Genomic DNA, 16778 nt, shown 5'->3' on the forward strand with positions numbered 1-16778 from the left:
TTCTATCCCTTCAATACCTGGAGAGTTTGACTGTAAACTTCAGCCATTCAATGTGAAGGCTATATACCTCTTTTAATGCCTATTAGTCTTAGCTCATTTCAACCTCTTGTGATCAACAATGTTATCAGTTGATTCCTTGTGGCTGATTTCATTAATAAAACCCAACACTACTGTAACATAGGTTTTTTCTCCTTTGTATGAGTTGTTTGATTTTCCTTCTCATTTGTCATCATCAGGAAATTTTCAGCTGTTTCTTTCCTGAACTCGTTTGTCCTTTGCTCTTTGTCACTTCTTTCCTGCTGCTTACCTGCCTGCTTTTTGGGACAGAAAATAGAGCTTGTCTATTACATAGAAAGCAGAGTATTAATATGTAATTGGATGTAAATAACACTTCAACCATCAGAAAAAAAAAACCATATTTTAATGGCAAAAAGAGCTTAGAAGACTAGAATTTGCAGAAATTTGGCTTACACATTTTCCACTATATTTTCCACTAAACAAAGGTTACAATGATGCCTAAAATTGCCAGAATAATTGATTAACTTAATTGATTGACTTAGTTGATTAGGTCTTCCATTTTCTATTCAAACTTTCATAACTAGAGGCTTACTTACAAAACAGTCATTTCCAAAGTTATCAGTCCCAGTCTGAGACCATTACTTACAAATCCCTAATAAAAAAATTTATCTATTTTTGTTTCAATTGGAGCAGTTTAACTGAAACCATCTTTTTTGTTGTTTCACAAAAATGTCATGGACAAGAGAATGAGATTCAGATTTACTCAGAAATCAAAATTCGATTCTAAAATAAATTTTGAGATATTTGAATCTGAGTCATGAAAACTCTCAGTGTGGGTTTTGCATAGTAGTTAGTCTGAAAAAAATAATACTTACTGATTTTTATGATTTTGTTAAATGAAAATCTCTCTCAAAAGTTTCACTTCTGCTATCACAATATGATTTACCCGTAGCTGAATTCACTTCTAATTTAGAATATATCTTATTAAATTTCAAAAATATCTAAAGGGAGTTTGCATTTCACTTTGATTCAAATTAATTAATTACACTTGATTGAAAGAAATTAAAGTAAACAATGCTGAGGCGCAAATTAATCTGTGATACTGTCATAGATATTTCTGTTCCTTTACTCTGATATTCAGCTGTGATTGTTGAAGGTATGGTTCTGGGAATAAGGTATTATTTCAAATATCCTGATCCCAATTCATAAAAATGAAGAAACTTAGCAGCATCATTCATCTTGAAATTTTTCAGTTGCCTTCTGTTTCATAATGTTTTGATTTTGGTTAAATTCTAGATAGCATGTTCAAAATGTGAATGCTTGTCAGAACACAGTTATCAAAACAAATTTTTGGGAACATTAAAATAGTTGTAGAGGTTTTTTATCACAACAATAAAATTTTTATGGGCAGGTATTCGGAGTCATGACTGAAAGTAACTACAAGGATGTTTTTCTTCTAAAGAAGAGTATGTAATTAGACTGTTTCCAGTGAGGCATTTTCTGTTTGCTACTACAGTAAAGCTGAGTCAACTCTAAGTCACTTTCACTGTGTGAAAATAAAAAGCTATGCTCACAATTTTGACTGTTCAGCCATTTTAATTTCTCACAGATTTTCTACAATAAACTGTCCCTTTTTGAAATAGTCTACATTTACTTTCTTTTCCTTATCCAACATTCTTAAATTTCATTTTCTTTATTTCTCCTTCTCTTCTTGTCTTCTTTCACCCATAGGGATCCAAGCCTGAGTGTTTTGCTACTTAGGTGCAATACATAGTCTCAACCCACTTATGCACAAAAAATGAAATAACATATTCTGTTACCTCAGAAATGCTTTGAAAAATTTTTCTTCTCAAAACCCCATATACCAACTGAAGTATGCATAGTCATGCATAGTCATCTCAAAGTAATGATGAATTTATTTAATAACTTTAAGGCACTATACATTTCCAAAGTCTTTAAATAATACAATAGCAAATGTTATTGTGTTTTCTTATAGTATCTATTTGAAATTTTTGTTCAACTTTATTTTAAAATAAAGCCATTAATTTTCAATAGCCTTTTCCCTATGTAGTTTTTAATTAATATAATTTTTCTGTTTGCAAAGAATAAAAAATGCATCTTTTCAAAATAATTATGTTTGAGTCTGAATTTTAGGTCAATGGAAGTATAAAATAAATTAAAATAATATCTTGAACTTACTTTTGCATAGTTGTCATTTTTATCAATGAGGAGGAGTTCAAACATATTTTCCTTCAGTCTGTGCTCTATTTTAGGTTAAATCCTTGTTTCATGACCTTGTCAATATAAAGGAACCATAGCATAAACACACTTTAAGGCCAATTATGTTGCTACAAGAAAATAAAGTAGCCTTTTAGTCTAAATTATAACTAGGCCTTTAAGTCTTGCTTCATCAAGACCCCTCACTTCAAAGATCTCTAGCTTTTCCCTCTTACTTTGTATTCTGTTCTTTCTTAGTCCACTTAAAGGCTTTCAAAATATTACTGAAATACCCTGTTTACTGAGTACACGATTTAGAATAGTGTAGCAATAATATTCCTTTCAAATAGAATATGTCCAGACAAAACAGGAAACATTAAATATTGTAGATATTTTAAGGGATCATAGTGAAGACTGAAGATGAAATTATCATGAAGCCAGAGACAAAATCAAATCTGGCCAATTTTGATTGACTGCACTAGGTGAAGAAGGTAGCACATTTAATCACAAGCAATCTGTATATCAGTATTTTCAGAATAACACACAGCACTGTTCTCAATCTACAATAACAAGCATAAGAAAGAAAATAGAGAGGAGAAAACAATTTTGGGGAAAAAGGCTAAAACAGAGAAAATAAATGGAATTAATGTCACATTTTCTCTGAGGCCAGAGGTCCCTGACTTAAGAGATATAAAATACTGAAAACAATATTCAAACCCATAACATTTCTTCAGTGGTGAGCCACAAACAAATTAGGTAGATATTCCACCAATGGAGAATTTAGGTAGGATGTATAGCTTTAAAAAAGTCATTTCTGATTGTTTAATCCTCATTAAGGGTGCAAATGTAGCCAAAATTACAGAAAAAACCCTCAGAGATGTAGTTGAAAAACACAGAAAGAAATTAAACTGGAAATAAATGTGTAAATGAATGAAATTCAGACCTTAGTATTGTTTAGCAATACAATGAACCAAAATATGTGGGAGAAGCATGCAAGAAAAACATCTTCCCAAAGTGGAGAAAATTTAGGAAAAAATACAGCATAAGATCAAAATATCTCCGTATTTTTATTTTAGTTTATTAAAGAGAGGACTGCGAATTCATTTTATTATGGTGCATAAGTATTTCCATGTGAGAAAAACAACTGTTAAGGAGCTCTTAAACAAGGAGATCAATACAATCAATATAAAAGACAGAAACATTCAAATAAGAAACCTAGGAGAATTCTTTAACAATCACAGGACTCTATCTCTAGAAAAATTTTTTAAAACAGTTGCTGAATTTTCTGTCCCTTGAAGATTTTCTATGTTTGTGTACCATTTATTAGTCTAAATGCAGGTTAACTGAGCAATATGCAAGGGCCTGTTTAATTTAAAGGTCAGAGAAAATATCCAGTCATCAGAGCATCAGAGGCAAACACACACACACACATAGATAAATAAAAATATTTATATATATAAATATAAAATATATAAATACAAATAAATAATTATATATATATAAGGTCAGGAGAGACCTTAAAAAATTCCCCCATCACCATGAAGAAAGTAATTAGATAAATACCAACCCAACCCCCCAAAACTTTAAGTAACTAAGCACAACAACAACAGCAACAAAAAGCAGATGGGATAAGGCCAAAAGACAGCAAAAATATATTCTTTCCACAGTGTTTAATATTTTCTGTCAAGGATTGGAATCCCACTTGCACTGAACATAGTAAAAAGAAATGAAACTGTCCCAGATGGCTTATATTCTTATTTGGGATGGCAAAACACAACCACTGAACAAACAGGGTCTGCAGAGTAAGATAAGGTTACTGTCCAGGTAGGCATGTGTGAATAAATTAGATATGGCAGTGATTCAGCCATCTCATGTGGTCATCAAGCTAATCAATGGCAGCATAGCAATTATTCATAGAAATATTTTGGTACGTATTTTCCCTTACATTTAAGACAGTATAATTAATTTCACTTTTCTATATCCTAATGCATGAAAAAAAAGTCATGGTCATGCCTACTTATTTTTTTCAAACTTTGCAATGTAAATTAAAATTCACAAATCAAATGACAATCTTGATTTCCACCAATATATTTCCCCATGTCATTGCTTTAATATTTTAAGTAAAAAGGTCAGCTGATCACCCACACTTCCCTAGATTTTCTGACCATGGGTTAACCTTACAACTCTAAATCTTGAAGGACAAATTCAATAACTAACTTCTGCATTTATTGTTCATATTCTCACTACAGATATGATCATGTCAACTTCAAAGTCATCTCTTCATTGTCACAAAATATTTCACCTAAAACATACAATATAGTTTAATAATAAGAGGGTCTGCTTGTGGCAAGATAAAATTTTCACCAAGGCATACAAGAGAAGAGACATAAAACTATGACCAACATTTTCATAAAATAGCTGAAATGGTAACTGCTAATCTAAATAGATATATAGTAGCTAAGTAGAGTGAAGGATGAGAAGTTATAAAACTGTAAAAATAAATATAATATCTGTTAATGTCTTGAGAATTGCTGTTTTATTTCTCTACAATAATTATGCCATAATTTGACAAAATTTCTGGGACTTTGTTTCAGGATTTAGTTGGCAAAGAATAAAGTTATACCCCAAAAACACATAGGAAGCATTCGTAGCACCTCGCCAAAGAAGTTATATGCTTAAGGGGACATTTCAGACAGAAAATAGACTGGTATTTTCAGCATTTTGCTCAAACTTTTTACTAATAAGCAATAATAAATGCCTGTTTAGAATTCCTGGCATTCATGGTGTGACATCACTGTAAGACAGAAGATTGTGTTTGTTCATTTGAGTAGAACTGTGTAAGGCTGTAGAAAATAATCTCTTTCTTATCTCTCTTTTCCTCCTATTTATTGCAATTTATCAGTGTATCCACAGGCTGTGTCCAAAACCAGTGAAGCTAGGAGTAATTCACAAGGCCTTAGAGTTATCATCGGTGAAACCATACATAGAACCTCTGAAGGACACAGTGGTGAATTCAATACACATTTTTATTGTAAATAATAATAACCTAAACTTCTTGCAGTTATTTCAGAGATCATGTTTTTTGACTTATTATTTCTGAAAAAATGGTGAGTACTTTTTAATATATAAGGCTTGAGTTTTTAATAAATAATGTTTTAAGGCATGTTAAAAAACATAAAAAAATAAGATTAAAATATATTCTTTTACGAGCGAATTTTTCATATAAGAAAAAGATTACCAGATTAATTGTATGTACTAATCAAAAAATACTGCAGTTTACTGAGTGTTATATTCGACACTCTATTTAGTAAAAAATTCATGGTATATAATTATTTACCAATTTTTTTCCAGAGCCAGAAGCATTGGTATTCACATTTTCAGATTATATTTACATGGTGTGTTTCATCATAGTGTATTTGTAGAAAATAATCACAGTTTAAAATTTTTATTCCTTTATATACAAGATCACGTTAGCTTCTTTGTATTGGGGAGTTTAACGTGTCTTACTCTTCTTGTGTTAAAATAATATCAAGGCATTAGCACTAAGGATAAATTTAGAGTAACATAAAATAACATGGAGAAGTAATCTATGTACATTTTTATGAATTCTTGACTGAATCCTTATAAGAAGTGATATTCCTAGAACTGATGGACAAGATAGGTGTTATTGGGAAGCTTCTCCTGAGGTAACATTTCTTACTTTATTTCTCAGAGCCCTTGAAAATCTTGGGAGTTAATATTTCATCCACTGAAATGGCATTTTAAGAAAATCCATGTCACATTATCTCTTTAGAAGCCCAGAAAAACATGTATGGTGAAGCAAACTCATTCCCAATTATTGTAGTTCAGGTGGAAAGAGCATTCAGCCTGCTTTTGGTTCACTTTTCCCCCTCTCTTTGCAAGGATGAATAGTCAGCCTGAAATAGGGGATTTACCTTCCGTTATTAACATGCGCATTTTTATATCCAATCAGAGATTAGCCAAAATATCAAAAGCACAAAAAAGCATTGGAGAACTGCTGAGGAAATGGTCATAAACATTTGGAAACATTTCCTCCCACACTTTGCTTTCTAAAAACCTCCTTGGAAACTTACATTCTAGGTCACCTCCTCAACATAGAAAAGGACTGTGAAATCTAACAATTATTCACATAAAGACTATTACAGAAAGTACTACACAATAATAGATTTTATAACAATGTTATTAAAAATTATTTCTTTCATGGATTGAAAGCATGTTATGTGTTGCTGACTATAAATTTAATATAATAAAATTTATTTTTATATCTTTTTCAGGTTAAATAGTGTCATTAAAATCCGTAGGACAACCTAAATGGGTAAGGTAAGCTAGATTTGTCCCAAATTTATATTCTACTCTGACTTATTTGAATGCAAACCTCTTTAAAGACTTTGTATAACCACTTCAAAAATTTAAACAGAACCTCAAGAGAGGCTGAGTAATTTTCAGTTCGCTGAACCAGAGAATAGTCTCTCAAAGCTGTTTCAGTGTTGTCATTACTTCCACCTACAAGAGAAACTTGTGATCACTCAAATTTGGAAACAAGAATAAATAAGCAAATACCTTCATAAAGGATAGCTTTCAGAAACTGCCAATTCAACAGTTTTCTTGAAAGTTTTACCTGTGGTAGATAACTGGAACTTTAATTTTGGTATCTGAAATACCCTGAGTATATTTCAATATATTTCACCACTTTGATAAAGTAATAACGAGACAACCTGATTTCAGTCCTAAACTTTTCTATTAAAGAACCAATCAGAATAAACAATTTGCTGAACACCATAAATTTAAATCAGGATCAAAGTGCAATTTCCAAGCCTACATAAATTAATGATGTACGAAAGGAAACAGTAGGCTTGATGACTCCTCATGTGTAAGATTTCAAATAGGAATACAAACAGACATTTTTTCCTTAGAGAATAAGATATTTTGAATCTGTGTCTTACTGACCTGAAGGCTGCACACATCCTGAAGGATGGTTTCATGAAAATTACATTAAAGAGGAACTTACATTTCATGAAAATTGGTCCTTTGACCACAAATAACTAACAAGTTGCAGTTATATTTGACTAAATCCAATTTTAGGCATCTTGTTTTCTGTAAACAAGAAATCTTTGGAAATACTCTTTATGCAAAGGGAAAAGTAACACTTTGAATAACAAATTCTGTGAAAGTTTGAAAATATTCTACTTTTTATAGTTGTGTGCACATTGTCAACGAGGGTGATTTCATACACTAATTCAAAGTAACTAGTCATGTGTCTATATCAAATCACAGAATCACAGAATATGCTGAGTTGGGAGGGGCCCACATGATGCATGTATACATATATACATCATATACTTGCATATATACATACATACATCATGTACTTGCATATATACATATAAATTATATGGGACTCTGTATACTCACATAACAAATGCTGCTCATGTAATATAGAAATTTGTGAAGTACTTTGAAGGTGTTAGACTATTCATGTTAGTAAATTCAATGGAAATTACATTCATTACATTAACAAATGCAGCAAAGAATTAATTTAAGAATTGTGACAGTTCTCATATTATCTTTAGGAAAGATTTTCCTGGAAATTAGATTCCTTTTGTTAGAAATTGTTACAAATAATCACAGTATATCTGAAATGCTTTAATAATATTTCTATGTCTCACAGAATCTCATTACACAAATCTTAGATCCATGATAGCAATTATTACATAGCCAAACTAAAATCTCAGAGGTATTAAAAGATCAGGAAGACAAGGGAAATAATCAGCTTGATAAACTTGACCAGCAGGAGCTTGAAGGAGAGAGGTTTGTTCAGCATGAAGAAGAAACAACTTTGGGAGGATTTAAAAGAAGCCTCACAGCACCTATGGGGATGTAATTGGGAATATAAAGGCTTTTTACACTAGTGCATGACAGGAGAATAAAAGACAACAGGTGTAAGTTAAATTAAGAGTGGTTAAGACAGGATATTAGAAAAAAAAAATCTGATGTTTAACATTGGAGCTGATTTCCAAAGAATGTGGGCCTTTCTTTTTTTTTTAGTTTTTTAAGGCATGGATAAAGTGGGAAAACTGGGATAAACTTATTTGATGATGCTTTGTACAGGGAATTGGATTCAGGATCTCTCAAGGAGCTTTTGAAAACACACACTGCAACTTTTCTGCTCTACAACTTCATGCAGCGGTCAGTAAAATTCAAAATTAATTTTTTTTATCAAGCTCATAGAGTGTGCAAGTGGTTCATCATTCTTTTCTTTTAAGGTAATTTTTTAAAGCAAATATAATGACTTCTTATCATGTCATTACATGTAGTTATTTCAGGTCGCCTTTTTCCTCATGTGTTAAGTCCTTTATTACTGAGCTTTACTTTAATTTTATTATGTCATTCTAATATTTAAAATATTTATTCACCTCTTTTCATTACTTTTTCCCATTGCTGTACAAAAGATGATAAATAAGATAAATAAAGTTTCTCTTAAAATAATGAATAGAGGCAAGAAATTTTCAACATAGGGTTCAAATGAAGGTACATTATTGTCTCTTTTAGGAATGCTGTCATGCAAACATTCATACTGGAAAGGGAGTAAGTGGTGAAATGGAAAATTTTGCTAGTTAGGCAAAACAAAATTAAAATAATAAACATTGGCTGCAAATCATTGCACAAGTTCATTTTTAGTAATGGTTATTCAGTAAGGCAGGAGTGAATAGTTTCAATAGATGGAAAACAATGCACATAGGCAAAAAGATAACTGCTACGTATACCCTGTCAAGTAAATTTTCTGATTCTACTCAGCAAAGACATCTTGCATAAGCTGCTCTCTAAAAATATCAGATTCATGTCAATAGCAATGAAAAAGAGAGGAAGAATGTTAAGTGTTATTTAGAAAATAATTTAGAAACCCACAATATCTGATTGCATTATTGTATAAACCCATGGTACATACATATCTTGAGTCCTTCGCGCTGTTCTAATCATCCTATCTCAGAAAGGCACAGCCTGTGAAAGAACAAAGAAAGATGGCAAGCATGATCAAAGAAATGGAACAGTTTTCATATTAAGAAGCACTTAATAAACTAGAACTCGTCAGCCTGCAAAACAGACAGCAGGATATGGATGTGGTAGCACTTCTCAGCATTGTGTAGGCTATAAAAAAATTGATTCAGGAAAATTATTCACTTTCTTTCAGTGCCCAGGAAATAGGAACATCCAATAAAATTATCCAGCCAAAGGAAGTACATTTCCACACAGAGTAAAACTAGGTTTAAAAATTATTATCAAGACCTGTGGAGACCAAAAGTATAAGGAAGTTCAATATCTGATTAAGCAATTGTGAAAAGTCTATCAAGCTCTACCCAATGAAAGAAAGCAGATATATCCTATCAATGTTTCTTTTCAAACACAACACCCAATTATATTAATTCACCACTGGAAAACTCAGTATTGTTGCTCTTCTTGTGTGGGCTTTAAATCACTTCTATGGTTTATTGTAGTTTAAAAATTTGAATATAGATTTTAAATATTGATTTAAGCTTCTGATTGCATTCAGCTCTTTCTCGTTTCAGTACTCAAGGTTTCAAAGTTTACAAAACTGTACAGGCAAAAGACAACCTGAATGACAACTGTAATAATGCAAAAACTAGAGAACACTTAATGAAACAAGAAGAAGATTTAAAACAGATGTAAGTATTTATTTCTTTCTTGAAATTTTGAAAACATAACCTGCAAATTCATAAAGGGATTAGAGAAAACTGGTGAAGGAGACAAATAAATGGCTACTAGTTTTGGGTGTATCTTGCAGCATTCCTCATAAACAAATTACAGACACTCAGAAAATGCAAGGGAAATGAAAGCTGTGGGCGGCATCTTCTACTGCTCTGTTGGTAACAGAAAACTATGCTGAAAGTACTAACGATTTTACTTGGCAGGTTATTTCTTGTTGTTATTACAAGTGGAACACTTCATGCTAAATGTCATATTAATTTTTTTTTACATCAAAGAACATTTTACAGTAAATGACTGGTATAAAATCCAGAGTTAGGATACCCAATAAAGCAGCTAAATTATCCCAGAACTGAAAGGGATTTTGGCCTGGAATCCAGTGATTTTTCAGCAGTGGTCCAGAACACAGTATCTAAAATATTCTACTATAATTTTTATTCTGACAGAGTGGCTATGACAATATAATTTAGAAAGTTTATTATAAGGTGTGATTTTGTGGTTTTTGAGGGCAGGATATATTCAATATTCTCTTTTCCTGCTCTTCACATCTCTCTTTTTCTTCCACTATAGATTTTGCCTAGGAGCAGTAGAATCAAACATGGAAATAAATATTCACAGAAACAAAATGAAACATTTTTCCAGAAAAGGGTCTTCATGAAAGGTCTGGAAAATGTGTTTTAGGAGGAATTACTGAGGGAGCTGGTTTTGTTTAGTCTGGAGAAGAGGGGGCTCAGGGTGGACCTCAGCACCCTCTATTGAAAAAGATTGTAACAAGATGGGGACTAGACTCTTCTGCCATTCCTCCACTGAGAGAAGAGGAAATAGAGTTAAGCCGAGACAAGGGAAATTCAGATTAGAAATAAGTAGAACATTTTTCACTGGTAGGGTGCCCAGGCATAAGAAGAGGTAGCCCAGAGAGGTGGTGAACTCACCATCCCTGGAGGTGTTCAAGAGGCACTTGATCTGGTGCTGGGTGATGTGATTTAGTGGTTACAGTGGTAGTGCTGGGTGGATGGTTGGACTGGATGACCTTGGAGGTCTCTTCCAGCCTAACGATGCTACGATTCTAATTGATACATCCCAAAAGAGCGCACACAGTCTCAGGTATCTGTCCCAGTGCTTGTGGAAGCGTTCAGAGGAGAGTTGATACACAGAATAATAAATATACAGGACTAGAAAACCAGAATGACAAATTTTAGTTATTCTCTTGTCACTAACTACATCATTTCTGGGAGTAGTCTAAATTGTTCTGAAAGATTTCATTGATACATATTCTACATTTCCTTAGAAAATCATTGTTATTAATTGCTTCTTAGTAAGTAATAAAATTAAACAATGTGTTCATATAGACAGTATTTAGGCTGTATTCAGTGCTTCAAAATATTCTTAGCATAATTTTCTTTCTGACAGCTGGATCTGTCAGACAGTGTAGCACATAGCAGGCAATTAACAGTCCTTCATGTTAGAACTAATTTTGAAGCATTCCAGAGTGTTCATGGGTACAACAGTGTGATGGATGTGTGGAAGTGCATTTGAGGTGATCTAATCTGTTTTACTTTGCTGGTTTGCCTTGTGGGAAATTACAGCATTGGACTTTATCTCTCTCTCTCTCTCTCTCTGCTCTTTAACCCGCATGTGCTCAATAAGTTGGGCTGAGACTACCCCTGCTTTTGATTTCAGTGTTGGGATGATGAAAATCTTTATGGCTCAATAGTGTTGTAGCTTTTTGTGGGTTACCATGTAGGGGTCCTCTAACAGTAATCACCAGAGGCTCTTTTCATGCCTAGATTCTAAGTGTCAGGAAATTTGTGTTCAGTGTTTCTACCACTTTATCAATATGTTGGGACTGGTGTGTAAGGTCTTCTGTAGGAATATTGGCAGCACTTGGCCTTTGAACACTTGGGTGGTTGATGTTTCCTCTGATCAAATGGATGTGGAAGATATATTACTTCTGATTATCTATATCTGGAAGCAATATAGATAGTTTTAGCTCCAATCTCTGTTTGCATGTCTAATTACCAACCTTGGATAAAACGGAGAAGTGTGTTGGGAGTTCTTGGTCTTGTCTCACAGGGCTTCATGTGATTAGCAGGTACTTGAGAGATAGATTAAAATGCCAGTGAAGCTTGAGCTATCTTTGCACTATGAAGAGTTTGATTTAATTGCCTGGAGATGCTGAAACATCATCAAAATGAGGGAAGAGTTTTGAAATGAATTTGCAGTGTTCTGCTAAGAGCTGTGAAAGATTTCACCAGAAATGTATTCCTCTGCTTCTTCAGAGAACAAATACAGGAGAGCTTGAATGTGTAGCATGTTATGTTTTCAATAAGGAATGTTTATTTACCTGCATTAGAAGGGCACTGAGAGATGGATTTTAAATTTCCATAAAACTCAGTGCTTCATAATAATACACAGAGCGTTTAGTGGGATTTAAATAATCAGTCTTGGGGAGATCAGTTTATTGCCTCATGAGGGTCACTTCTGCTTGGTTATTGCCTGATCTCATCCTTTCACAGGCAAATCAGCAAGCTCATTGCAGTACAGCATGGATATAAGTTTCAGAAAAATCAGGCAGCTTCCTAAATTATGATGATCCAGATTTTATATACTTCACAGGCGTGTTTAAGTACTTTTTTTCCCCATGGTTTTAATGAGAAGTTTAATTTTGCCTAAATGATGAAGACCTGAATGGACAACCCATGTTTTTTATAACAAGGGTGACTAAACTCTAGTCAAAGCATCATGTGAATTACTAGTAGGCCATGTTATATGCAAATAAAGGGGAACTAATTTCATCATCTTTGATCTTGGATATTACAAGCATAGATTATGTTATGCTGTGTTCTTCGGTCTGACTCTTCAGATATATATTTGATTGTGTTTCAAAGTGGCTTTTTTTTACTTTCTTTTAAAAAAGAAGGAATGTTTTAAAGGTTTGTGTTGGATGCTTTGGGGATGTATGTCCTTTAAAAATGTTCCAGGGTCAGAATAATTTTTGTTAAATTTTTCCCTTCTATTCATTAAAAATCAGGCTAACTAATTTGTTTACATATGCATACACACACGTGTATATATTTAATAAAATGCATTAATCTTTTGACAAGACAGTATTTTTTTTAAGGGAAGAATGACACCTTTTTTACTTTTTCTACGTCTGAATGCTCCTAGACGCTCCTAGACACCATTCGTGAAAAAGTGATTGTGAGCCTACAATGGAAAACTGAAAAAGAAGGTAAGCGCTAAGATCCCAAGTATACGCTGTCACTTCTAAAATATTGCTGGTTTTCATTTATCTCTAAAATAACATTTCTAGGTATCTCCAATATAAAGAAATTAAGAAGTTTGGACTTGCTTGGAATCTTGTCTTGAAGCTCACTCTAATTGTTTTCTCAGAGGCTTTATGCTTTGGCTCTAGTAAATGACACTAATGCTGTAGGCGTTTCACTCTGAGCAGGGTGGTGTCCCGTTTCTGGAAGCTGCGATATCCCCCAGCTTCAGGCAGGCATTTCCTTACTGCAACATGGCCAGGAGCACCTCCTTCAGCTAGTGATATGCTACTGTCATGAACATTTTTTCAAGTGTTGCCAGGCATAGAAGACTGCCATCCATCTGATACTTGCTTGAGATTTTGCCTCCATGTTTTATCACTGATTGCTCTTTTTCCTGTATGTTTCTGGCAGTACAGAAAGAGGGTGAGGAATGAAACCAAAATGCCATTGAAGCCTATGACCCTGCATGCACGCATTGAGAAGGGGTATACCATCCACTAATGCTGAACTTCACAGATCTGGCTTTAGTGTCTGCTCCTCTGTGGATTTCTCCTGTGATTTTGGGAAGCTGCTGGAGCTCTTTATACTTGTGTTCTCCTTCTGATATTTGGAAATAATAAGCCATTACCTGAGCCAGAGAGCAGATGAGACATGCAGTGTCAAGTTCTTTTTCAAATCTTGGTGGCAAGATGGGTGCAAGTTTTGGTTGTCAGCTTCTAAAAGCGGTGGGGTTTGTGACATAAAAGGTAGGTAAGAATTATGGCTGCCAGTGAAAAGTTGCCAAGTACTTGCTCAGAAAGCTGCTGCCAGTGTGTCTTCTTAGAACAAAGAAACTGAATTTGGAAAATACCAGTGTGTTATACCAGGCATGTGTAGGAAACAGCTCTGCTTCTCTGCAAACTGCTGTTGTAATAATTATTCCTTCTTTCTGCCTTGACAGCATGATGCTAACTAGCAGCCTGCAGTAAAGATAAGATGCTGGGGGAGGTACATACATGAAAACATCAGTAACAACCACACTCTTAGTTTTGTAAGGCAGGAATGCTTCCCAAATGTGATTTGCTGGTTTTACCTGATCTACCACAATAGTCTTTCAGATAGTGATTTGACAGTGGCATTTATTAAATGTGAAAATAGAGACATTGGATGTCATAAATTTACAGGACTAGCAGTCTTTGATCAGAATGATTGTTTTGGCAGAGAACAAAAATAGCATGTATATATAACATTGAAACTGCACATTTGTACAGTTACAGACAAGTTTCTGCACTCCAGCAGTGCCAGAACGCTTCATAAATTGCCAAGTGATCTTCTCAGATTGGATTTAGATCTTGGAAGGTTTGAGATGGTTTCTGGTGATCCTGGAAGCAGCAGTACGGGAATGTGTAACTATGCGTCCCCCTTTCACCAGGTGAAAGTGCTTACATCCAGTGGGATCAGGGTTGCCTCTCATAAAGGGGAATGCTTACACCTGCACTAAATCCCCACAGTTATGTCAGCTACGAAACACAGATTTCTGCATTAGTTTCTTATATGAAAGACATAACTAGATGATTCCTCTGGTGTCACATTAAGGAATAAATTAAATCTGTGAAAGTGATATTTCAGTCCCTTGTGGAATTGCACATGGTTTTGCAAAAGGTTTGGATGCAGCTTCTGGGAAACTGAACTACCACATGCTGTGAAAGGCTGAAGTAGGGCACAGTAGCTGATGGCTGTTGGATAAAAATGAATTTATTATTTCTGTTCACCAAAGTTCAGTAGCAGATGACTGTCCTATCAGTTGTGTTGACCCTAGCTATTATTAGACATGTAAAGTAAACTGGCAGATGCCTGTAAGATGCTGCCTTGATTTGATGTTTCATACTGAGATATGCCATTTGATTATCTCTAAATTTAATATTGGGATTGCTCTGTCTGGGAAAATATTTCTCATATTATTTACAGTTCCATCTGAATCCCACTTTTTCAAAGGTTCTATCTGTAGATGGTACACTATAGTTCAGGGTTTTAAAATTCCTGGGCTTTGATTCAATATTAAGTGCTAAATAGGATTATGGTTTCTGTATTGTACATAGGAATAGAAAAGAGAAGCCCTACAGGAAGAGGTGTAGATTTTATCAATTTTTTTTAAGAGGAGGTTGTGTTTATGTTGTCAGCCATGATACTATGCATCTATTTTATCCAGTAGGAGAAGAAAGAGTGCAAAAGGAATTGGAGAATTGAAATAAACGTGGATGAGAAAAAATAAGGTCTCTCCAACCTTCTCCTGAGTAATACAGAAGTCATCCCAAGAAAAAAAAGGAGAAAACTGCAGTGCAAAAAGTCCAGACACTGAGACCTCTTGATGTTTTTGTGTAAGTGAACAGTGGTTTTTCTTTATTCTCATTACCTGCAAGAAATGAAATAACAAATAAACAGGACATTTTTTTTCCTTTGAAGACTTTGAAGAATCAAAGTGTCCAAATCTGAAGAAGTTCTAAAACTACAGCCAAAATTTACAGCTAGTATTCAAACTCAGGCATGTTCAGTTATACCTTTCTCTGTCACTTTTAAAGGTCTTTCAAAATACTGCACAAAGATTTGTGAATCCATTACATTTTGACAGACAATATCAAATGCATTACAGCACCATAAGATATGGTATTGCATGGCTGTTATGTAAGAATAAGCATCTAGTTTTATGTTTCTGTTGTTAAGTTTAGGTATTCAATATACTTTAGCATGAGTTGCAGGATCAACTGAGTTATTCTCTTCACATTACTGCAACAAACACATTTTGAGAAATTAGACTTAAGTGAATTGGTGCAAGACTTCTACAAGGTCATTCTATGCTCTTCTCAGTGAGAGAAAACAAGGTGAAAACAAATATGGTGAAGGCATTACAAGTGACAGATGATACGTGATTTTCAGAAAGCAGAAATCAAAGTGTTCCAGAAACTGAAGTTTTCTGAGGTGACCTGAAGTACTTTAGAAAGCAGTTTAGGATGTAGATATGTTCTTGCTGTCTAAAATTGTGAGATGAATACTAGACAGAAAATCTTAGTTTGGTCAGAAAAAGGAAAGGAAAACAAAACAAACAAAGAAACAAACAAAACCTCCCAGAAATAAACCAAAACTCCAAAGCTACAAGACAATGCTTAATAAATCTAGTATTTGAAGTATGGTGTCCTTTCTCTCACAAGGTAGCAGCTCTTCATGGCAGTTGTTCTACTGGTTTTTAGCTGTTTTCCATATAAGAAGGTGCTCAATATGACCCAGAAAAAGCAATTTGGTCCATAACAGAATTTCTCTTTCTGTTGTGTATTGTTCTCCTTTCATTGTACGTTACAGATGTGCCTAAAGCCACACTCAGGATAACTTCTGTGAATCACTTCTCTCTTGGGTGAAATTCAATAAAACAGAAAATAGCAGAAAAGAATGGTTTGAATTCAAAAGCAGCTCTACAAGATCTTAAGAGTAAGGAAGAAACTGAGAAACATCGTGATGGTTGGTTGCTCTTCAGTTTCAAGGGTGATCCTCAGGTGGGTG

Source organism: Lichenostomus cassidix, chromosome 4 (assembly GCF_008360975.1).
Source record: "Lichenostomus cassidix isolate B80296 chromosome 4, HeHo_3.0, whole genome shotgun sequence".
NCBI lineage: Eukaryota > Metazoa > Chordata > Aves > Passeriformes > Meliphagidae > Lichenostomus > Lichenostomus cassidix.